The 26,228-nt window shown below is 36.6% G+C and overlaps 1 protein-coding gene and 1 pseudogene across 5 annotated transcripts in view; both read right to left on the reverse strand.

Moving 5' to 3' along the window:
• The window catches only part of NBEA (neurobeachin), a 629,334-nt gene that overhangs the window by 515,417 nt on the left and 87,689 nt on the right, over nucleotides 1–26,228 (reverse strand). The gene's annotated exons all lie outside the window — the stretch shown is intronic.
• On the reverse strand, nucleotides 24,901–25,859 carry LOC117197609 (Y-box-binding protein 1-like; annotated as a pseudogene).

Here is a 26,228-nt window from a genome sequence, read left to right on the forward strand (position 1 = left end):
ACTCGATGCCAGCCCCTGTATGTCTGCTGTTGTACTGTACTACTATACTTTTCAAGGTACTCTACTGTAAGATTAAAAATGTTTTCTTTATTTTTTGTGTTTGTTTTTTTTATGTATTATTTGTGTGAAAAGTATTATAAACCTATTCCAGTACAGTACTATATAACCGACTGTGTAAGCTGGGTAACTAGGCTAACTTTGTTGGACTTATGAACAAATCAGATTTACAAAAGAGCTCTCAGAACAGAACTCATTCGTATGTGGGACTTACTACAGAATAATGAGAGTAGTTCCCTGAGCTATACTACTGTAGGTCCTTATTAGTTCTCTATTTTATATATAGCAGTGTGTATATGTCAATCCCAACATTTGTTTCTAACTCAATCTTTTAAAAGTAAAATTTCACAAATACATTAGAATTTTGACTTATTTTGTGAGCCAATGATCAAAAGCACAATTAATTATTTTAGAGGAGTAAAACAAATGAGTTAATTTATAGAAATAAAATTATTTAGCTGAGGGAATTTGGGGGAAGAGTATACAGAACATTGAGACACAGGGGAAGCTGACCAAATAATGAAAGATTACAGGAGCTGGATAACCCAAAAGCAAATTGTAGTACAATCAAGTAGAGAAGTGATGCCTCCTTATGTTGATGATATTTTACTAAGAAAAACAATGTGTAAATGATGGGAATAACAACTGGAAAAAGAGCAACATATGTTCTAGCTTAGTAGAGCTACCTTAAACTAAGGAATTTATTTTTAAATTTGACATCAAAAGCAACGGCAACAAAAGCAAAAATTAACAAGTGGGACTATATCAAACTACAAAGCTTCTGCACAGCAACAAAGGAAACCATCAACAAAATGAAAAGGAAACCTACCAACTAGGAGAGAATATTTGCAAATCATGTATCTGATAAGGGGTTAATATATAAAATATAAAAAGAACTCATACAACTCAACAGCAAAGAAACAATTCATTTAAGAAATGTGCAGAAGATGTGAACATTTTTCTGAAAAAGACATAAGACACAGATGGCCCAAAAGTACATGAAAAGGTGCTCAACATCACTAACCATCAGAGAAATGCGAATCAAAACCACAATGAAGTATCACCCCACTCCTGTTAGAATGGGTATTATCAGAAAAACAAGAGATGTCAAATGTTGGTGAGGATGTATAGAAATGCAGAGAATGGCAAGGATGTCCACGGATAAATGAATGAACAAAGAAAAAGTGGTATATATGTACATTGAAATGTTATTCAGCCATAAAAAAAAGAATGATATCTTGCCATTTACAACAACATGCATGGACCTTAAGGGCATTATGCAAAGTGAAATAAGTCAGACAGAAAAAGACAAATATCATATGATCCCACTTGTGTGTGGAACCTAAAAATAATAATAATAAAACAACGAACTCATAGATACAGAGAACAGATAGGTGGTTGCCAGAGACAAGGAGGAGGGGGGTGGCAAAATGGATGAAGGGGGTCAAAAGGTACAAACTTCCAGTTATAAAATGAGTAAATCATGGGAATGTAATACACAGCATGGCGATTATAGTTAACAACACTGTATGATATATTTGAAAGTTGCTAAAAGAACAGATTTTAAAAGGTCTCATTACAAGAAAAAAATTTGTAACTATGTATGGTGATGAATGTTAACTAGACTTATTGTGATCATGTTGCAATATATTCAAATATCCAATCATCATGTTGTACACCTGAAACTAATATAATGTTACATATCAATATCTTAATTTTTAAAAGTCAAAAAAGTAAAAAGAAAAAAGGAAGTTCTGTAGAGAAATTTATATAGCAAACTATAGATGAGATCATGAGTAGAAGAATTAAGATTACACAAAAGGGTCTGAACTGGGTGTGCATACTTCAGATATCTTTATTATCATCCATAACTGTTGCTTTTCCAATTGTTTTGTTGTAGCTAGGGCCAGTGGGAAATATCTAACGGCTTCACCAGAAATATTGTTCATTATGAAGCATAAGTCAATATAAGGTAGGTCTATCCTAACACTATCCCCAAGTATCTTATAAAACATTTTACTCATGAAGCATGTATCCAACGATCAGATTATTCTGATGCTACAGTTTTTGATTTTTTTGTTTTGTTTTGTTTTGTTTATTTTAGCACCGCTTCCCAGAGGAGATTTTGCTTCCTAATTACAGACTTTGCTTATTGGTAATTTTTTAAAATAAAATATGGGCATTTCTGACAAATTTATACAAAAATTATTCTTCAACTAGTAAATCAAATATAAATAGCCCCATTAGATGATTTTATGCTGGTGTAATAAGAATCCTTTAAATACGGTATTGCTAATAGGTTGATTCTTTTCAGCTGCAACAGATATTCATTCTTCGAACATGAATTCATATTAATAATGTTTACTCACAAATTTTTGTCCCAACAGTGAAATGCATGAAATAGTGAATCTAAACAACATGCTACAGTGTTCACTAATAATGAAGCATTTTAAATTTAAAAATGTATCCTAAAATATGAGCGACACCAGCAAAAACATGGCAAATTAGATTACTTGCTTGCTTAAAATATGCTTAGATTACCGTCTTCCATATTAATTTAAAACATAAAAGGTAATGTTAACTCTCCTTTTATGAGCTTTCAAAATAAATCTATATTTTAAGAATTTATTTTGCTAAATGAAATTCTATGCTTATGGCAGTGGTCCCCAACCTTTTTGGCACTAGGGACCGGTTTCATGGAAGACAATTTTTCCATGGAACAGGGGTCAGGGAATGGTTTCAGGATGATTCAACTGCATTACATTTATTGTGCACTTTATTTCTATTATTACTACATTGTAATATATAATGAAATAATTACACAACTCACCATAATGCAGAATCAGTGGGAGCCCTGAGCTTGTTTTCACCTGCCACTCACTGATAGGGTTTTGATATGAGTCTGCAAGCAATTGTTTATTATGATCTCTGTGCAGTCAAACCTCTCTGCTAGTGAGAATCTGTATCTGCAGCAGCTCCCCAGCGCTAGCATCACCGCCTCAGCTCCACCTCATCATCAGGCATTAGATTCCCATAAGGAGCGCACAGCCTAGATCCCTCACATGCACAGTTCACAGTAGGGTTCTTGCTCCTATGAGAATCTAATGCCGACACTGATCTGACAGGAGGCGGAGCTCAGGCAGTAATGGGAGCGATGGGCAGCGGCTGTAAATACAGATAAAGCTTCACTCAGTAGCCCGCCGCTCACCTCCTGCTGTGCGGCCGTGTTCCTAACAGGCCATGGACGGCTACCGGTCTGTGGCCCAGGGGTTGGGGACCCCCGGCTTATGGAACAAAAAATAATTATTAGTATTAGTATCAAAATGTCTAGGAGGGCTTCCCTGGTGGCACAGTGGTTGACAGTCCGCCTGACGATGCGGGGGACACGGGTTCGTGTCCTGGTCCGGGAAGATCCCACATGCCGCGGAGCGGCTGGGCCTGTGAGCCATGGCCGCTGAGCCTGCGCGGCCGGAGCCTGTGCTCCGCGACGGGAGAGGCTGCAGCAGTTGACAGGCCCACGTACCACCAAAAAAAAAAAAAAAAAGTCTAGGAAATAGAAATTAAAAGTATAAATAAATGTATTTCAGAATTTCTCTAAAAAGGAAGCATGTAAAAACATTAAATATGTTATATAATCCTCAAATTGTCTGTTAACATGTCGAAGTAAGAGGGCATCAAATTTCACGACTTCCTAATTCTGATGAGCTGTCATATGTACTGTTTTTAACAGAGAGATATAAGCATCCAACCCTTTGGAGAAGAATGCAGGTAAATAACATAGATAGTAAAACACACTTTACAAAAAAGTAGATGAAAATTGTTTTTAGACCACACACACTGTTATATCTACAATTTTGAAGAATTTAAATCTGAAATTCTTTTCAAAGATTTAGATACACCAAAGTCTCTGCTTGTAACCAGAATTCATGCTGGAGGTAACCATATTTAATTGATGCCTACAATTAGACAAGTTTCACAGTTCACCATGCTATACCACCTAGAATTTCCAGAGGAGCTTCAAGAGCAGCTTACAAATTTCAAATTGACTCTAACCTATTGTTATATATTGCTAAGCTTCTGACATTTTACTTATTCTCCCTGTTAAACAGCCCATCATGGGTAAAGACTGGCATAGCCATCTTTGTTTTCTTTGAAAGCTCAATTAAGTTAAGGATCTTTTTTTTTTTTTGCGGTACGCCCTTCCCTGCGCCACCAGGGAAGCCCGAAAGCTCAATTAAAAGTTGATGAGTGAGGGCTTCCCTGGGCGCAGTGGCTGAGAGTCCGCCTGCCAATGCAGGGGACACAGGTTCGTGCCCCGGTCCAGGAAGATCCCACATGCCGCAGAGCGGCTGGGCCTGTGAGCCATGGCCGCTGAGCCTGCGCGGTCGGAGCCTGTGCTCCGTGACGGGAGAGGCCACAACAGTGAGAGGCCTGCGTACCGCAAAAAACAAACAAACAAACAAACAAACAAAGAAAACCAGAGTTGATGAGTGAGTTATTGCATCCACTATGGAAACAAGTATGGAGGTTCCTCAAAAAATTAAAAACAAAACTTCCACATGATCCAGCAATTCCACTTCTGGATATTTATCTGAAGAAAACAAGAACACTAACTCAAAAAGATATATGCACCCCCATGTTCACTGAAAAGTTATTTACAATAGCCAAGACATGGAAGCAAACTAAGTATCCATTGATGGATGAATGAATAAAGAAAAGATGGTATTAAGTATTCAGCTATAAAAAAAGGACATCTTGAAATTTGAAACAACATGGATGGACCTTGAGGGCATTATGCCAAGTGAAATAAGTCAGAGAAGGACAAACATCACTTATCTGTGGAATCTAAAAATCGAGCTCTAGATAACAGAGAACAAACTGGTGATTGCCAGAGACAAGGGGGGAGGGGGTGGGAAAAATGGGTGAAGGTGGTCAAAAAGTACACACTTCTAGTTATAAGATGAATAAATGCTGGGTATATAATGCACAGCATGTTGGTTATAGTTAACAGTACTATATTTGAAAGTTCCTAGGAAAGTATATTTTAAAAGTTCTTAACACACAAAAAAAATTATAACTTTGTGAGGTGATGGATTTGTTAATTAGCCTTATTGTGATAAATCATTTTGCAATATATACACATATCAAATCATTATGTTGTAGACTTTAAACTAAGAAATGTTATATATCTATTGTATTTCAATAAAACTGGACAAAAAGCTTTAAAAAATTTAAAAAAACAGTACAGTACAATATAGTTAAAAGCCGTAACTTCAAAACCAATTAGACTTGAGTTTGTATCCCAACTCTGTCACCTATAGATAATCACCCACAAGTTATCTGCCTCTCATCTGCTACACAACCAACACATAAAATAATATAAATAAAGCACTATGAACAATACCTGGTACTTTTAAAGCAAAATGGTAGCTGCTATTATTACTACTTCCTTTTCTACTTAATATTATACATTTTCTTTACTAATTTTTTTCTTAAATGTTACTCATAAAACATTTACCATAAATGTTATGGTAATGGCATATTGCACTGATGACAGTGTAATTCAGATAACTGACATAGTTCCTATTGAGGCAAAGTCTCATTGAGCAGAACTTTAATTACCCAAACTAGAATTACTTAACACAAATATGAGAAAATGTGCCACAACACCACTAAACTCAAAAAAATTAAGTTTATCTAATTGTTATATGAGCAGAGGCATGTTATTTTTCTAACACTAATCTCTGAAAACTTCACCAATGTCAAGGATATAGCCATTTTTTCATTGAATTTAGGTTAGAATAAAATATATTTGACAAAAGCTATTGCTTTCCCCAGAATCATTATGTGACAAATGATGCTGATATTAACATAGTAATGACATTCCAATATTCAAGGAATCATATTTTCTGATGTATAATTAAGAGAAGGTTGCCACTTGTATATTGTACAATGATTTTCTCCTCAAAACAAATAAATAATCCATCTGAATTCATTAAAAAATAATCATTCAAACTCTAATATCTCCAAACTACTCAAGGAAAATACATATATAGGATCAAACCATTCTCTTGCTACAAATTTTTTGATAATTCCACATGACTGGAAAATCCAAATTCATTGCTTTGATATTCAAAACCTTCAATAACTTGGTTTCAACCTATGATAATCACCCTCGCATTCTACCATAAATCACACCATCTACTCTGTATTCTCCCATGAAGCCATGCCTGATTATGGATCAATCCATAAACACATCCTGTACTCCCTTGCTTCTATCCCTTCAGTCATGCCCACTGTCTCACATTCTATCATCACGTCCTGCTCACCCTCTGCATTACTTATTTTTTTCAAGAACCCTGAAAAATTTCCTTCTCTATGAAGAGTTCCTAAATCTTCTGCAGCTGGAATTAATCATCCTTCCCCAAAACGTTAATAGTATTTGCATTATGTTTCTTTTGTGGTATACATGTCAACTTTTAATTATAAACATTTACAGATACAATTATTCTCTTAAATAAAGTATAAGCTTAATCCCCAAAGCTTTAGAACAGTTCCTTGAATATAACAATTATTCAATATATTATTGAATTTTATTCAATCACATGCCCTACAATCATTATTACCAGATCCTAATAAGAAAGAATGTAGAGGAAAATAAAAGGTTACAGTCACAAGCATGCCAACAAAGGGCAAATAGATTAGCATAGAGTATTTCAATGCAAGAAGTGAAGTCAGTGCTTCAACATAGTTGAAAATGACTCAACCAATCAAATCTTAAAAAGTTATAACAATGACATATCAAATTAGCAGAAGTGCCAAGTACCAGCACTATAATTACTGCAATATTTCAAATACTGAACAAGAGAAACACATCACTAATACAAACCAATATCTAAGAGAAATATTAAACATAATGTTAATAAACTACTTATACCAAATTAAGCAATCATTTACAAATATCAAGTAATTTTATGTAACTCATTCTTCTAATGTAAGAAAAGTTGTTTTTTTCGTTTTTGTTTTTTTTGGCTGTGCCACGAAGCTTGCAGGATCTCAGTTCCCTGACCAGGGATTGAACCCGAGCCACGGCAGTGAAAGCCTGGAATCCTAACCACTAGGCAACTAGGGAACTCCCCAAAGATGTTTTTTAACATGCATGTAGTTGCACAGAAGAATGGATATTTTGGTAGGTTGAAAGTTTCAAAAATTAAATTGCAAAAGCAATCAATATCATAGAATGATAAAAGATACACTTTTTAGAAATGATTTGAGGGGGAAAATGTGTGAATAATTATAATCTAATAGAGGAAACCCCTGAATTGTCTACACCACTAGTGTCATTCGTTGGTTTTGGTTTTGGTTTTGGTCATGCCATGGGGCATGATGGATCCTAGTTCCCCGACCAGGGATCAAACCCATGCCCCCTGCAGTGGAAGGGCAGAGCCCTAACCACTGGACCGCCAAGAAAGTCCCTCATTTGTTTAATAATTACTGAGCACTCGAGGATGTGGGCATAAACCTTCTCTAATTGGGTCGATACTCCAAAGTCTCAAACAACTGTGTGACCTCTGGTATCTCTCTTCTGCTCTTCGTAACATCTTCCACCGACGGCTCACAGCATCTCAACACGGGAACCCTGACAAAGACTTCTATCCTTACCCCAAGAGCTTGCTCCTTTTCGATACCCTACCCCACAAGTTCCAGCTGTTTCAGTACCTCAGAGCAGCAGGCCCAACCGGCTATGCCTGGCTTCTACCTACTTTATGCCTCAATAAAAATACTAGCCCCAGCCAGAGAGCTGCGGTCATTAACAAGCTCATCTCAAAATGCTTTCCTCGACTTCCGGGAAGATGGCAGAAGAGTAAGACGCGGAGATCACCTTCCTCCCCACAGATACACCAGAAATACATCTACGCGTGGAACAACTCCTACGGAGCACCTACTGAACGCTGGCAGAAGAACTCAGACCTCCCAAAAGGCAAGGAACTCCCCACGTACCTGGTTAGGGCAAAAGAAGAAAATAAACACAGACAAAAGGATAGGGACGGGGCCTGCACCAGCGGGAGGGAGCTGTGAAGGAGGAAAAGTGTCCACACACTAGGAAGCCGCTTCGCGGGCGGAGACTGCGGGTGGCGGAGTGGGGGAACTTCGGGGCTGCGGAGGAGAGCACAGCAACAGGGGTGCGGAGGGCAAAGCGGGGAGATTCCAGCGCAGAGGATCGGGGCCGACCGGCACTCACCAGCCCGAGAGGCTTGTCTGCTCGCCTGCCGGGGCGGGTGGGGCTGGGAGCTGAGGCTCCGGCTTCGGGTCGGAGCGCCGGGAGAGGCAAGAGACTTTTTCTTCCCTCTTTGTTTCCTGGTGCGCGAGGAGAGGGGTTTAAGAACACTGCTTAAGAGAGCTCCAGAGACGGGCGCGAGCCGCGGCTAAAAGTGCGGACCCCAGAGACAGACATGAGACGCTAAGGCCCCTGCTGCCTCCACCAAGAAGCCTGTGTGCGAGCACAGGTCACTCTCCACACCTCCCTTCCGGGGAGCCTGTTCAGCCCGCCACTGCCAGGGTCCCGGGATCCAGGGACAACTCCCCCGGGAGAACGCATGGCGCGCCTCACGCTGGCAACGTCACGCCAGCCTCTGCCGCCGCAGGCCCGCCCCGCCCTCCATGCCCCTCCCTCCCCGCGGCCTGAGTGAGCCAGAGCCTCCGAATCAGCGGCTCCTGTAACCCCGTCCTGTCTGAGCAAAGAACACACGCCCTCCGGCGACCTACACGCACAGGCAGGGCCAAATCCAAAGCTGAGCCCCTGGAAGCTGTGAGAAAAAGAAGAGAAAGGGAAATCTCTCCCAGCAGCCTCAGAAGCAGCAGATTAAAGCTCCACAATCAACTTGATGTACCCTGCACCTGTGGAATACATGAATAGACAACGAATCATCCCAAATTAAGGAGCCCTGTGGATGAAAGGCTCTTGGTGCTGCAGCCAGGAGTTAGTGCTGTGCCTCTGAGGTGGGAGAGCCAACTTCAGGACACTGGTCCACAAGAGGCCTCCCAGCTGCACATAATATCAAACGGCGAAAATCTCCCAGAGATCTCCATCTCAACACCAGCACCCAGCTTCACTCAACGACCAGCAAGCTACAGTGCTGGACATCCTATGCCAAACAACTAGCAAGACAGGAACACAACCCCACCCATTAGCAGAGAGGCTGCCCAAAATCATAATAAGTCTACAGACACCCCAAAACACACCACCAGACGTGGACCTGCCCACCAGAAAGACAAGATCCAGCCTCATCCACCAGAACACGGGCACTAGTCCCCTCCACCAGGAAGCCTACACAACCCACTGAACCAACCTTAGCCACTGGGGACAGACACAAAAAACAACAGAAACTACGAACCTTCAGCCTGCAAAAAGGAGACCCGAAACACAGTAAGATAAGCAAAATGAAAAGACAGAAAAACACACAGCAGATGAAGGAGCAAGATACAAACCCACCAGGCCTAACAAATGAAGAGAAAATAGGCAGTCTACCTGAAAAAGAATTCAGAATAATGATAGTAAAGATGATCCAAAATCTTGGAAATAGAATAGACAAAATGCAAGAAACAGTTAACAAGGACCTAGAAGAACTAAAGATGAAACAAACAATGATGAACAACACAATAAATGAAATTAAAAATACTCTACATGGGCTCAATAGCAGAATAACTGAGGCAGAAGAACGGATAAGTGACCTGGAAGATAAAATAGTGGAAATAACTACTGCAGAGCAGAATAAAGAAAAAAGAATGAAAAGCATTGAGGACAGTCTCAGAGACCTCTGGGACAACATTAAACGCACCAACATTCGAATTATAGGGGTTCCAGAAGAAGAGAAAAAGGGACTGAGAAAATATTTGAAGAGATTATAGTTGAAAACTTCCCTAATATGGGAAAGGAAATAGTTAATCAAGTCCAGGAAGCACAGAGAGTCCCATACAGGATAAATACAAGGAGAAATATGCCAAGACACATATTAATCAAACTGTCAAAAATTAAATACAAAGAAAGCATATTAAAAGCAGCAAGGGAAAAACAACAAATAACACACAAGGGAATCCCCATAAGGTAAACAGCTGATCTTTCAGCAGAAACTCTGCAATCCAGAAGGGAGTGGCAGGACATATTGAAAGTGCTGAAGGAGAAAAACCTGCAACCAAGATTACTCTACCCAGCAAGGATCTCATTCAGATTTGATGGAGAAATTAAAACCTCTACAGACAAGCAAAAGCTGAGAGAGTTCAGCACCACCAACCCAGCTCTACAACAACTGCTAAAGGAACTTCTCTAGGCAAGAAACACAAAAGAAGGAAAAGACCTACAATAACGAACCAAAACAATTAAGAAAATGGGAATGGGAACACACATATCGATAATTACCTTAAATGTAAATGGACTAAATGCTCCCACCAAAAGACACAGATTGGCTGAATGGATACAAAAACAAGATGCATATATTTGCTGTCTATAAGAGACCCACTTCAGACCTAGAGACACATACAGACTGAAAGTAAGGGGATGGAAAAAGGTATTTCATGCAAATGGAAACCAAAATAAAGCTGGAGTAGCAATTCTCATATCAGACAAAATAGACTGTAAAATAAAGACAATTACAAGAGACAAAGAAGGACACTACATAATGATCAAGGGATCGATCCAAGAAAAGATATAACAATTGTAAATATTTATGCACCCAATATAGGAGCACCTCAATACATAACGCAAATACTAACAGCCATAAAAGGGGAAATTGACAGTAACACATTCATAGTAGGGGACTTTAACACCCCACTTTCACCAATGGACAGATCATCCAAAATGAAAATAAATAAGGAAACACAAGCTTTAAATGATACATTAAACAAGATGGACTTAATTGATATTTAGAGGACATTCCATCCAAAAACAACAGAATACATTTTTCTCAAGTGCTCATGGAACATTCTCCAGGATAGATCATATCTTGGGTCACAAATCAAGCCTTGGTAAATTTAAGAAAATTGAAATTGTATCAAGTATCTTTTCCAACCACAACGCTATGAGACTAGATTATCAATTACAGGAATAGATCTGTAAAAAATACAAACACATGGAGGCTAAACAATACACTACTTAATAACGAAGTGATCACTGAAGAAATCAAAGACGAAATCAAAAAATACCTAGAAACAAATGACAATGGAGACACGACAACTCAAAATCTATGGGATGCAGCAAAAGCAGTTCTAAGAGGGGATTTTATAGCAATACAATCCTACCTTAAGAAACAGGAAACACCTCGAATAAACAACCTAATCTTGCACCTAAAGCAATTAGAGAAAGAAGAACAAAAAAACCCCAAAGTTAGCAGAAGGAAAGAAATCATAAAAATCATCAGAAATAAATGGAAATGAAGGAAACGATAGCAAAGATCAGTAAAACTAAAAGCTGGTTCTTTGAAAGGATAAACAAAATTGATAAACCATTAGCCAGACTCATCAAGATAAAAAGGGAGAAAACTCAAATCAATAGAATTAGAAATGAAAAAGAAGTAACAACTGACACTGCAGAAATACAAAAGATCATGAGAGATTACTACAAGCAACTCTAAGCCAATAAAATGCACAACCTGGAAGAAATGGACAAATTCTTAGAAAGACACAACCTGCCAAGACTGAATCAGGAAGAAATAGAAAATATGAACAGAGCAATCACAAGCACTGAAATTGAAACTGTGATTCAGAATCTTCCAACAAACAAAAGCCCAGGACCAGATGGCTTCACAGGCGGACTCTATCAAACATTTAGAGAAGAGCTATCACCTATCCTTCTCAAACTCTTCCAAAATATAGCAGAGGGAGGAACACTCCCCAACTCATTCTATGAGGCCACCATCACCCTGATACCAAAACCAGACAAAGATGTCACAAAGAAAGAAAACTACAGGCCAATATCACTGATGAACATAGATGCAAAAATCCTCAACAAAATACTAGCAAACAGAATCCAACACCACATTAAACGGATCATACACCATGATCAAGTGGGGTTTATTCCAGGAATGCAAGGATTCTTCAATATATGCAAATCAATCAACATGATACACCATATTAACAAATTGAAGGAAAAAAAACATATGATCATCTCAATAGATGCAGAGAAAGCTTTTGACAAAATTCAACACCCATTTATGATAAAAACCCTGCAGAAAGTAGGCATAGAGGGAACTCTCCTCAACATAAAAAAGGCCACATATGACAAACCCACAGCCAACATTGTCCTCCATGGTGAAAAACTGAAAGCGTTTCCACTAAGATCAGGAACAAGACAAGGTTGCCCACTCTCACCACTCTTATTCAACATAGTTTTGGAAGTTTTAGCCACAGCAATCAGAGAAGAAAAGGAAATAAAAGGAATCCAAATCGGAAAAGTAGAAGTAAAGCTGTCACTGTTTGCAGATGACATGATACTATACATAGAGAATCCTAAAGATGCTACCAGAAAACTACTAGAGCTAATCAATGAATTTGGTAAAGTAGCAGGATACAAAATTAATGCACAGAAATCTCTGGCATTCTTATACACTAAGGATGAAAAATCTGAAAGTGAAATCAAGAAAACACTCCCATTTACCATTGCAACAAAAAGAATAAAATATCTAGGAATAAACCTACCTAAGGAGACAAAAGACCTGTATGCAGAAAATTATAAGACACTGATGATAGAAATTAAAGATGATACAAATAGATGGAGAGATATACCATGTTCTTGGATTGGAAGAATCAACATTGTGAAAATGACTCTACTACCCAAAGCAATCTACACATTCAATGCAATCCCTATCAAACTACCACTGGCATTTTTCACAGAACTAGAACAAAAAATTTCACAATTTCCATGGAAACACAAAAGACCCCGAATAGCCAAAGCAATCTTGAGAACGAAAAACGGAGATGGAGGAATCAGACTTCCTGACTTCAGACTATACTACAAAGCTACAGTAATCAAGACAGTATGGTACTGGCACAAAAACAGAAATATAGATCAATGGAACAGGATAGAAAGCCCAGAGATAAACCCATGCACATATGGTCACCTTATCTTTCATAAAGGAGGCAGGAATGTACAGTGGAGAAAGGACAGGCTCTTCAATAAGTGATGCTGGGAAAACTGGACAGCTACATGTAAAAGTATGAGATTAGATCACTCCCTAACACCATACACAAAAATAAGCTCAAAATGGATTAAAGACCTGAATGTAAGGCCAGAAACTATCAAACTCTTAGAGGAAAACATAGCAGGACACTCTATGACATAAATCACAGCAAGTTCCTTTTTGACCCACCTCCTAGAGAAATGGAAATAAAAACAAATAAACAAATGGGACCTAATGAAACTTAAAAGCTTTTGCGCAGCGAAGGAAACCATAAAGAAGACCAAAAGACAAGCCTCAGAATGGGAGAAAATATTTGCAAATGAAGCAACTGACCAAGGGTTAATCTCCAGAATATACAAGCAGCTCATGCAGCTCAATAACAAAGAAACAAACAACCCAATCCAAAAATGGGCAGAAGACCTAAATAGACATTTCTGCAAAGAAGATACACAGACTACCAACAGACACATGAAAGAATGCTCAACATCACTAATCATTAGAGAAATGCAAATCAAAACTACAGTGAGATATCTCACACCAGTCAGAATGGCCATCATCAAAAAATCTAGAAACAATAAATGCTGGAGAGGGTGTGGAGAAAAGGGAACCCTCTTACACTGTTGGTGGGAATGTAAATTGATACAGCCACTGTGGAGAACAGTATGGAGGTTCCTTAAAAAACTACAAATAGAACTACCATATGACCCAGCAATCCCACTACTGGGCATATAGCCTGAGAAAACCATAATTCAAAGAGTCATGTACCAAAATGTTCATTGCAGCTCTATTTACAGTAGCCCAGAGATGGAAACAACCTAAATGTCCATCATCGGATGACTGGATAAAGAAGATGTGGCACATATATACAATGGAATATTACTCAGCCATAAAAAGAAACGAAATTGAGCTATTTGTAATGAGGTGGATGGACCTAGAGTCTGTCATACAGAGTGAACTGAGACAAATACCGTATGCTAACACATATATATGGAATTTAAGAAAAAAAATGTCATGAAAAACCTAGGGGTGAAACAGGAATAAAGCCACAGACTTACTAGAGAATGGACTTGAGGCTATGGGGAGGGGGAAGGGTAAACTGTGACAAAGCAAGAGAGAGGCATGGACATATATACACTACCAAACGTAAGGTAGATAGCTAGTGGGAAGCAGCCGCATAGCACAGAGAGATCAGCTCGGTGCTTTGTGACGGCCTGGAGGGGTGGGATAGGGAGGGTGGGAGGGAGGGAGACGCAAGCGGGAAGAGATATGGGAACATATGTATATATATAACTGATTCATTTTGTTGTGAACCTGAAACTAACATACCATTGTAAAGCAATTATACTCCAATAAAGATGTTAAAATGAAAAAAAAAAAAAATGCTTTCCTCCTCCCAAGGATCTTGGGCCTGTGCTATGTGTACTGACAAATGTCTAAAAACGGATGCTTTGTGTATTTTGCCCATTTTCATAGTGATTTACAGTGGTAGGGCACATCTAGTACCAGTTATTCCATTATGGACAAAATCAGAAGTCAGGTTGAATGTTTTAAAAATGAATTAATTAAGCAAGAAATTTTGTAAACTGGATAGTAGGTTTTAAAAGATTATTTGTGAATTCTAATTGTCATCCTCATAAGTAAAAGAAACCGGCTAAAGGATACCAATTGATTAAAAAAAAACAAGAGTGTTTTTCTGTTGGATGAATTCATGAAAGGTAACAGAGGGAAACAGATTTTTCCCCCAGCAAAAGAAACAAAAATCACTTAATTTTTATGAATTTAAAGCTTCTCGGGCCTCCCTGAACCATTTTTTGTTGGTTTTGTTTTTTTTTTAATTAATTTATTTAATTATTTATGTCAGTGTCGGGTCTTCGTTGCTAAGCATGGGCTTTCTCTAGTTGCAGTGAGCAGGGACTACTCTGTTGCATTGTGCGGGCTTCTCACTGTGGTGACTTCTCTTGGTGCGAGCACGGGCTCTAGGCACGCAGGTTTTAGTAATTGCAGCATGCAGGCTCAGTAGTTGCAGCACACAGGCTCTAGAGCACAGGCTCAGTAGTTGTGGTGCACAGGCTTAGTTGCTCTGTGGCATGTGGGATCTTCCTGGACCAGGGATTGAACCTGTGTCCCCTGCATTGGCAGGCGGATTATTAACCACTGCACTACAAGGGAAGTCCCCCGAACTGGTTTTAAAGCTGTCTTCTCTTCCAAGCATTTCCCAGTTCTTACAATCAGAACCCTTCTCCATGATCACATAGGACTCAGTGTTCACAGATTATACCATGACTATATTTTCATGCAACTTTACTTTTCAGCTTTTGTATGTCTTTCTCCCTTATTTGGCTGTAAGATCCTTAAAGATAATTTATAGTTTTGCATCTTCCATAATGCCTATAATAGTGCTCTGTACACAGAAACGCTTTAATAAATGTCTTCTGAATTGTAAAGTTGTATGAGAAAATTCATCATAATGTAATCATTTTCATTTTCCCAAGTCATTTTAAAGCTACTTTTAAATGACTTTTCCTTCTTCAGGGAAAATCCACGATTTAGAGTAAAATCATCTACCCCCTAATGTTTAAGATTAAAAACATACTACCCTATTTCATCTTCCTTGATTTTGGTCTTCCTTCTGGACTCCAATCATAAAACTCTGGTTTTCTACTGTTGCTAAAGTCTACCACTTTTCAGTTTTTGTCTGTTTAAATGTTTTTCTTTGGCTCTTTTCAGAGAGGCTGCACACTTTTCCTTGATTTACTGCATGTATAAAAGAATTGTTTGTTTTGAGAAACAAAGCAACCATTAAGTATGAATATGAAATCACCCATGTCCTTTGCCCCACATTGAACTTGCAAGCAAGTCTTTTGAGCTGAAAGTCCTGTACTAATAATTACTGATATAACTTTTTAAATCATATTCAATGAATTTAAGTAAATTTAAGTAAAAAGTCATGCAAAACACTAAAGATATCACTCTCCTTGGCTCATGATTACTATATTTTAAAAGTAATTTGTCTGAAGCAGTTTAGTGATACTTCTTACCCTTTTTGTTTGTTTTTTTTGGGGGTATTATATCTATGATGCTTAAGAACTCCAAGTACATGGTTTCTAAAAATAAGGACTGGAATAAAATACTGAGAAGTGTGTTGTGAAACACTGTAAATAGCTTCTCCATGTCTACATTTTAACACTGCTGAACTGTATGTACATTCCATTATCAGGTAAAAAAAAAAAAAAAACCTTTACTTTCATTTGGTTCATACTGCTTACAAAAATGTTTAATATATTCTCTTGGAAGTTATAAAATCTTTTTGGGGAAATATAATGTAAGATGTCTAATAAAACTAGTCTTATTTGGGGAAAAAGAATGGTCTTAATTTTTTCAGTCTGTTATACAAAGATCATTATTTCATACTTTTGCTAATTGTAGCAATACAACTTCACATCACAATTAATTATACCATATTTTAAAAATATGATTCAATTTAAATGACTGTAAACATATAATCCATTATGTACATAAAATAATTGTCTTATCTTAATCCCATTTGTGGTATTCAGATCACTTCCAAATCTTCAAACTTATATTTTTTAAGGTATAATAAGCAGATTTGTGCATAAATATCAATATTTATTGGATTATTATTTTAAGAAGAATTTTCCAAAAGAGAACTATTATATAAAATGGTTTGAATAGGATGGGGATGAGAATGAGGAATGACTGAGAATTGGCAAGTGAGATCTTTCCAGGGTGGTAGAAATGTTCTAAAAGTGGATTGAGGTGATGTTTGCACAACTCTGTAAGCTTATATAAAATAATTTACTTGTATACTTAAAATGAGTGAATTGTATGATATGTAAACTATACTTTAATAAAGCTATTATAATTTTTTAAAGAAAAACCCGTGTATGACCATATTTTGTACTAATTATACTCAAAGGAGTAACATGACTCAGCTTTCTTAAAAATAGAACATTTCAGTATAATATTTCAATATGGAACACTATGTGTAACAAGAGGACAATACACATTCTTTTCAAGAACACATGGAACAACTAGCAAAGAGGACACACATTTGGGTTCATAAGACAAACTTCAGCAAACTTCCAAAGACTAAAATCATATAAATGAAACGTATGTATTACTTGAAAAGTAAATTTAAAAGCATTCAAAGAAGAAATATAAAATATGAACTCTCTGACATCTATTTAAAAATTTATATTTATAATTTTTATTCAGAAAACACTCTAGGCTGCAGCTTCAATGCTGAGTTCTTGCAAATATTTAAGAAAAAAATTAAAATTAAGAAAAAACCCACTAAAGTAATCTATCCAGTCAATAAACAAATAATAAGCCCTAAAAGGAGACGGGGATAGTAGTACCCAGACATGCAGCAATATATTACCTAAAATGTCCATTTCCCAACCAAACACTGAGAGACATAGAAACAGGAAAATATGACCCATACATGGGAGAAGAAGCAGGCAACAGAAATTGCTAGTGACAGCAATCAGATGTCAGATTTAACAGAAAAAGACTTCAAAGCAGCCATAAAAACATGTTCAAAGAACTAAAGGAAACCATAATTAGAGAAGTAAATATAGTTATGATGACAATGTCACATTAAATAGAGAATATCAATTAAGAGATAGATATTGATATATAGGAAAGTGAAGAGAATAAATTCTAAGAGTTCTAATCACAAGAAAAACCTTTTTTCTTTTCTTTATTGTATCTATATGAGCTGATAGATGTTAGCTGAATCTATTACAATAATCATTTCACAATATATGTAAACCAAATCATCATGCTGTACTCCTTAAACTTATACAGTGACATAGTCAATTACTTCTCAATAAACCTGGGAAAATATTAATAGAATTAGTATTTTTAAATATCAATAAAATTAAAATTTAGTATTTTTTTTAAAAGAGAGAAAGATATTATAAAAACAATCCAAATGAAAATTCTGGAGTTGAAAAGTACAATGAATTGAAAAGTTCTCTATAGGGTCTCAACAGTATATTTGAACAAGCAGAAGAAAGAATTAGCAAATATAAGATAAACAGATAAAGGTTATGCAATCCAAAAACCAGAGAGAAAAGAGAGTGAAGAATAATCAGAGCCTCAGAGAAATGTGGGAAACAATTAACTGTACTAAGGTATGAAGAATGAGAATACCAAAAGCAGAGAAGAAAGAGAAAAGAAAAGCAAAATATTCAAAAATTTAATGGATGATAAGTTCCCAATTTATTGAAAAGCATTAATTTACCTATTCAGGAAGCCCATGAACTTGAAGAAAGATAAAAGCAAAGAAATCTACAAACAGAAAAGTCATAGTAATGGTGAAAGCCCAAGACAAGGAGAAAATCTTAAAAGCAGCACAAGAAAAACGACTCTTTACTTAAAAGAGAACAATAATAAGATCAACAGCAGACTTCTCATCTGAAAAAATGGAGGCCAGAACACAGAGGAATAAAGCATTCAAAGTACTCAAAGAAAAAAATATCAACCAAGAATTTATATCCAGCAAATCTAGCTTTCAAATCTAAAAGGAAAATAAGATACATTCCCAAATAAATAAGAACTAAGATAATTTACTGCTAGCTGACCTACCTTACAAGAAATAACAAAGGGAAGTCTTTCAAGCTAAAAGTGACAGTAATTTGAATCCACATGAAAAACAAAGAGCACCAGTAGTCATGTGGTTATAAAAGATGGTATAAATGCATATTTATTCTCCTTTTTCCCTCTTAACAGATTTCAAAGCAATTTTATAAGATAATGTGTATATAAAGTATGGTTTTGCCTATAACATAAAAATGTAATGTATTTGCTAATAACAACACAAAGGAGGTGAGTGGGAAAGCTATATTGAGCTAAGGAAATCAGTCCAGGTGATAAATGAACAAATGAGGAAATCCGTAAATGAAAATTAGGTTAATATAACAAAAGCTATAAACATACAGTTGATTTTCTTCTCTCAGCTTCCTTATAAGACATTCAACTATATAAAGTAATAATTATAATAATGTAATGTTGGGTTTGTAACCAACATTGTAATATGTACTACGTATAACTATATCACAAAAAAGAAGAAAAAATACATCTATAAGAAGTGACATTTCTATATCTCACTGGAATTAAGTTAGTATAAATCTGAAGTTGATTCTGATAAGTTAAAATTTAAATGGTTAAGTCCTATAGCAACCACTAAGTAAATAAGTAAAAGAAATAGAGTTAAAAAATTCATTAAAGATAGGAAAATGCTACAATAGAAAATATTCATTTAATGCAAAAGAAAGCAGTAAAGAATAAAGGAATTAAAAAGATCATGAGACATAGGTAACAGACAGAACGACAGATGTAAATCCAACTATATCAGTAACATTAAAGGTGAATGGAAAAACAATCTCAAAAGGCAGATGGTATTAGACTGGATAATAAAACAAGATCTAACAATGTATTGTCTATAGGAGGCATACTCTAGATTCAAAGTCAAAAATCGATTCAAAGTAAAAGGGAAAATTTATCAACAATCCACAAGAAAGCTGGAGTTGCTGTACTAAGCGAAAACAGACTTTAAACAAAATATGTTACTAGAGGCAGAGTGACATTTAATAATAATAAAAGAATCAATCCACCAAGAAGATAATAACATATGTGCATCTAACAACCAAGCACCAAAATACATGAAGAAGAACTTGACAGAAATGAAGGAAGAAACATTAAGACAAGTTAAGATTAATAGTTGATAACTTCAATTCCCAAGTCGAACAGTGGATAGAACAACTAGGCAGAAGTCAACAAAGAAACATAAAAGTTGAACAACACTATAAAGTGATCAGACCTAAAAGATATCTCTATAACACTACACCCCACAACAGCAGAATATACATAACTCTTAAGTGTACATCAAACATTGGATAGAGCAATGTTAAGCCATAAATCAAACCTGATTAAATTTACAAGGGTAAATATAATACTAAGTACCTTCTTTGACCAAAATGGAATCAAATTAGAAATCAATAATAGAAATTTCAGAAATTCAAAAATATTATGGAAATAAACAAATTGCTAAATAAAAATGTGTCAAAAAGAAGTCAAAAGGGAAATTATAAAATGTTTTGAGATGAATGACAATAAAGGCACAAATGCCAAAACATAAGCAGGTAAAGCAGTACTCAGAGGCAACACTGTAAGTGTTTATATTAAAAAAGACATCAAATCAACAACCAAGTCTTCCACCTTATGACATTGGATAACAAAAGAACAAACTAAACATAAAACAAGCAGAAGGAAGAAAACACTAAGAATTACAGGAAAAAGTATTGAAATAGAGAATAAGAAAAACAATAGAGAAAACACAACAAAAACAAAAGCTGATTCTTTGTAAAGATCAAAATTGACAAACCTATACCTAGACTAATTAATATGTTAATATTATTATCTCAATAAATGCTTATCTTAATAAACACAGAAAAGGCATTTGACAAAATTCAACACCCCTTTATTTTAAAAAGTGTTCAGCAAAGTAGGGATAAAATGGAGTTTCCCCAATCTGATAAAAAGCATCAATGAAAAACTCACAGATAACAACACATTTAATGCTAAAAGACTGAAAGCGTTCCCCCTAAGATCAGTAACAAGACAAGGATACCTGTGCTAATGTTCTGTTCAACATTATACTGGAGATTCTAGATAAAACTATTAGTGCTAGTATTTTCAGCAAGATTGCAGGATACAGAATCATAACATAAAAATCCATTGTATACACTAGCAAAGAAAATCCGAATATAACATTTATAAACAACTCTATTTATGACAGCATCAAAAATAATAAAATACTAGAGAATAAGTTTAACAAAAGAAGTCAAGATTTCTGGCATTTGACTTATGGCAAAAAGTACAAATCCTCTTTGAAAGAAATTAAGAAGACACGAATAAATGTAAAGACATCCCATGTTCATGGATTGGAGGACTTAATATTGTGTAGTTGGTAAGATTCTCCAAATAAAAGATTCAACACAATCTCTATCAAGATCACAGTTGGGTTTTGTTATTATTGTTGTTGTTTTGTGTGGGTGTGTTGTCTTTTTTTCAGAAACTGGCAAGTTGATCCTAAAATTTATGTGGAAATTAAAGGGACCCATCATTTCCCAATTTCAAAATTTATATGAAATGTCCAGAATAGGCAAATCTATAGAATCAGAAAGGTTAGTGATTGCTTAGAAATGGGGTAAGGAGTGAGAGAATAAAAAGTTGAGAGCTAAAGGGTGCAAGGTTTCTTTTCTGAGATGGTAAAAATGTTCTAAAATTCACTGTGTTGATAGTTGCATATACCTGTGAATATACTAAAACCCTTGGATTATAAATTTTAAATGGGTGAATTGAATATATGTGAATTATATCTCAATAAAGCTGGCATTAAACAAAAAAATAAAACAAAAAAATAAAAACAATAAAATAAAACAAAGAAATGAAGCTCTTTTCCTCTTACTATTCCTCCTGCCTTCCTGAAAATTTATAAAGCTAACAGATAGGGCTAAACAAGGCAGGGGTTTGCACTAGGGGTAGAGGTGAGGAGCTGCAGTGGCCAGCAGGGTGGCAGAGCCCTCAGCTGAGTCAGGAGCATAACCAGGCAACATGGTGTCAAAGTCCTAGAGAGGTGAGGAGTGTGTCCACCCAACAGGGTTATTAGCCAGGTATGGGAGACAGAGAATGAACAAAGACTGAACAAAGAATGAACAAAAACTGTTCTGTTGAGCAGACTAAAGATACATTATAACATAAACGTTGTGAACTAGATCATTTTCCTAAAAAGGACATTATGGGACAATTAGCAAAATTTTAATGGGGTCTGAGAATTACATGGTAGTAACACATTGATATTAATAATTATATAAAGGAATGTTTTTGTTATATATAATTATATAAAGGTAGTAACACACTGATGTTAATAATTATATAAAGGAATTATATAAAGGAATACAAACACAATATTCAGGGATGATGGGACATTATGTCAGCAATACTCTCAAATGGCTCAGGGAAAAAACTGCTTACTACTGTGCTTGTAACTTTTCTGTAAGTTTCACTTTATTTTTAAATTTGAAAAATGAGAAAGAAAAAAAAAGATGAAGATTCAAGATAAAGTGACAAATATTAAAGATAAGCAAAGTAAATCAAACATGTATAGTCAAGTCTCTGAAGAAAACCAAAGCAAGGAAATAGAACAAACAGTGAACAGTATAAAAAATTCCTTGAAATATAAAAAGATACAAGACTGCATACTGAAAGTGCATACCATTTAAACGAGAAATCAACTCAGAATATTTAAGACCTATCTAGCAAAATTGCTGAATTTAAACAAAATCCTTTGAACATGTGGGCAAAAAGAGCAAGTGACTTACAATAGAAAGCATATTAAACTGTCATCAGACTTTCAACAAAAATACTTTAAGTCAGAAGAAAATTAGTAACAAATTTGAGATGTACAAAGAAAGGTTAGTCAAGGATTTTATAGCAAAGCAAATGGCTGTCAAACATAATGGTCCCTGATAAACTAATACCGAAATGCAGTTCTCAGAAAACATTCTTCCCATGAGTCCTTCCTGAAGAATAAACTATAGAATAAGCTTTAGATAGGCAAAACACATCAATGTAAGGAATGTGATGAACCTTAAATATATGAGTACTTTAAAACTACTAAGAGTTAAAATAAGAGAGAATAATATGTAATAACTACGTGCATTCACAATGTAGTTAATCCCTTGTATTAGTTTGCTAGGACTGCCATAACAAAGTACCAGAGTCCAAGTAGCTTAAACAACAGAAATTTATTTTCTCACAATTCTGGAGGCTAGAAATCCAAGATCAAACTGTCAGCAGGGTTGGACTCTGAAGCCTCTCTCCTTGGCTTGTAAATGACCCACTTCCCCTCCCTGTATCTTCATGTGTGTCTTCTGCGTGTGTCTGTGTTCTAATTTCCTCTCCTTATAACATTCATATTGTATTAGGACCCACCCTAATGACTTCACTTCACTTTACCTCCTTAAAGACCTTATCTCCAAATATAGCCACATTGTGAGTTGGAACTTCAACACATGAATTTTGGGGGAACACAATTCAGCCCATAACATTTATACCTCAGAAATTAAAAAATGGCAAGGAGAACAGAGAGAGCATATGGAAAACAAACTGTTTTCAGTAATTATGTCTGTAGGGTAGTATTGGTACTGTAGTTCTTAGATAGTTATATGTGTAATTATAGGCTTTTCTAATTCTAACATCCTCCATGTACTTGCCAACAAGATGTCTCAATGGGGAAGAAAAGAGATACAGATTTAACTAAGAGGAGGTCGAGATAAAACACAGCAAGTCCTAAATTTCCCATTAATAGAGACTAGAGATTCTTGGAGTACCGGCTGATTCCAGGACTGAAACAACAAAATGTTCAGGATGAGCCAGAAACATCGTCATAGGAAATAGCAAGGAAGCTATCAAAGACTACAGGGTCAGGTCAAATGGACTAAGAGACCAACTAGAAGAGATACCCAGAGTTGGAGCAATTTGAAGTTTTAAAAGAAAAACATAGTAACTGCTATAGGTTGAAACACCTCAAATACGTTTAAATCTAAAAGTTTATAATGACACTTTAAAAATTGGAGATCTCTGAATAATGAGAAAGTGGCATTAAGATTATATTATTCCCCCTCAGTGGTCATTAGGTACATTATTAGTCAGAGCTGCTAGAGGAGAAAGTTGTTAGTATATAGAAAATGTATATTAACTGGATAAACCCAGTAGGAATTACCCATTTTAAGACCAATGAGTAAAAATTATTTGAATATGGGTAATAAAATAAGGCTCTGCTGGGCTTCCCTGGTGGCGCAGAGGTTGAGAGTCCGCCTGCCGATGCAGGGGACACGGGTTCGTGCCCCGGTCCGGGAAGATCCCATATGCCGCGGAGCGGCTGGGCCCGTGAGCCATGGCCGTTGAGCCTGCGCATCCGGAGCCTGTGCTCCCCAACGGGAGAGGCCACAACAGTGAGAGGCCCACATACCGGAAAAAAATAAAATAAAATAAGGCTCTGCTGAAGGCATTGCATTGGGGGAATAAAACTAGAACTTTGGAAAAACAGAACACTTTTCTTGCCATTCACTGAAATTCTAGCATTCTAAATATAGTATAGCTATAAAGTAATACGCCTGATATTTTAAAGCAAATATACCTAAACAAGTATGATCAAATGAGTGGTGTATTTTGCAAAAGAAACGTCTTAGAACTACTCACATATATTCTATTACTCAAAATATTCCTTATATCTAGGATTTTTTTTAAAAAAACTATTTTCAGAATCTACAGGGTTTTTTAAAGACCTTTATTAACAGGTGCTTGCAGTTTACTGACTTTTTTGAAAAAAAAAATCATGTTGTGAACTTTTATTATATTATAAATTAAAAATAAGCTTCTTAAAATCTCAACTTGAACAAATATGAAACAATTTAAAAACGTTTAAAGGTGTATTGAGAAAAAACAGCCTTAAAAAAAAAAATGTTTGTCATCATCAAAGAGTCTTTAAGTAAAGAGATAGTAAAAACTCCAACCTGCATAGGTAGTGCAGGTAATACTTCTAGCTATCTGGTCACGGGGCAAAGAGCAAGCACTTGAGGTCTTCAGCTCCACTCTCCTTCTTTTCTTATTGCTGAAACTTTACATTCATTTCTTCTTGTTGGATAGCTAAATCAGATGATGGTAGAGATGGGAAAAGTGCATTTACTCAGCCTCCAGCAAGACTAATTCTCAGCTGGTGCATCTGCTGCTTTTCTCTTTGCCATCTTGTACTTTAGGGTTTTCTGGGGGTCTGCATTGGTAATTGAAGCTACATCCTTAACAACGTTGAGGTGACTGCTGACCTTAGTCTCATCTCCTTGATTTTCCCTAGCTCCTTCATTGTGGTCCTCTCTAGGCTGTCTTGGGTGAAGTAAGCCCTTGTGGAATGGTGGTCTATAAACCACATTACATACTCTGTCTCACTGGTCTACCTTGCTCTCTTGCACCCTGGTTGTCAGCACCTTCCATCACTTCTCCCTGCACAGTAGGGTTGGAATACTGTGGTCGACACCCGTAGGGTCTCCACGTAGTAAGATGGGCACAGTGGCCTGCTATAGAGCCTGGCCTTTGGGACCACTCTCCGATCCCTCATTCTTTCTCCATTCTTATTATTCTGGTCATTCTGCTGTTAATTGTGTGGAGCACCCCTATTATGTGGACGGTATCTATCATGGTTACATCTGCTGCATATTTACTGCCTGGCACTAGAACTCCACCAGGGCCTGGAACATTCACTGCTTCCACACCCTTTTCTCCTTTCAGCAACATCAAACTCCAAGTTTCTCCATCTCTTACACTGCAAAGGTGCCTCCTGGAGTTATTCTTCTTTAGGGCAGACTGGTATACAAATACATCTTCTTTGGTGTTACTCCTATTGAAAAAATCACATCCGTTTCTTACACTGAACCATTTTACTGTTCCAAAAACCTTCACTGTGATGAGTTTCTTGTCCCTGCAGGCAGGTGCTGCAGATGTGAAGCCACAGAGGCCACTGCTCCCCATGGTGCTGCTGGGCTGGGCCTCGGCCTGGATGCTTACGGTTGTAGTGATGGTGACTGGGGCCAGCTGAGGCAGCTGTGGCTCCTTGGGGAGATGGGGGTGCTACTCAGGGCTCCCCGGGGTCGGCTCTCCATTCCCACTACCAGCTGAACTCTACAGCATTTTAAGTTATATTTTTGAAGGAGAACTGTCATCCCCAAGGGATTGATTTAATTTTGGAAAAAGAGAAAAGATTTGAAGCCATGCTTGCTGAATTAATAGGTGTCATAAAACCATCTTTCATCAAAAATACAGTTTAGTTCTAAAGTAATGAAACTGTTTCCCTGTGTCACTTAAAAACTGACCATGCAGGCAATTCCAAAACAGAAATGCAATTAACTTGAAAAA

This window comes from Orcinus orca, chromosome 18, assembly GCF_937001465.1.
Source record: "Orcinus orca chromosome 18, mOrcOrc1.1, whole genome shotgun sequence".
Lineage (NCBI taxonomy): Eukaryota > Metazoa > Chordata > Mammalia > Artiodactyla > Delphinidae > Orcinus > Orcinus orca.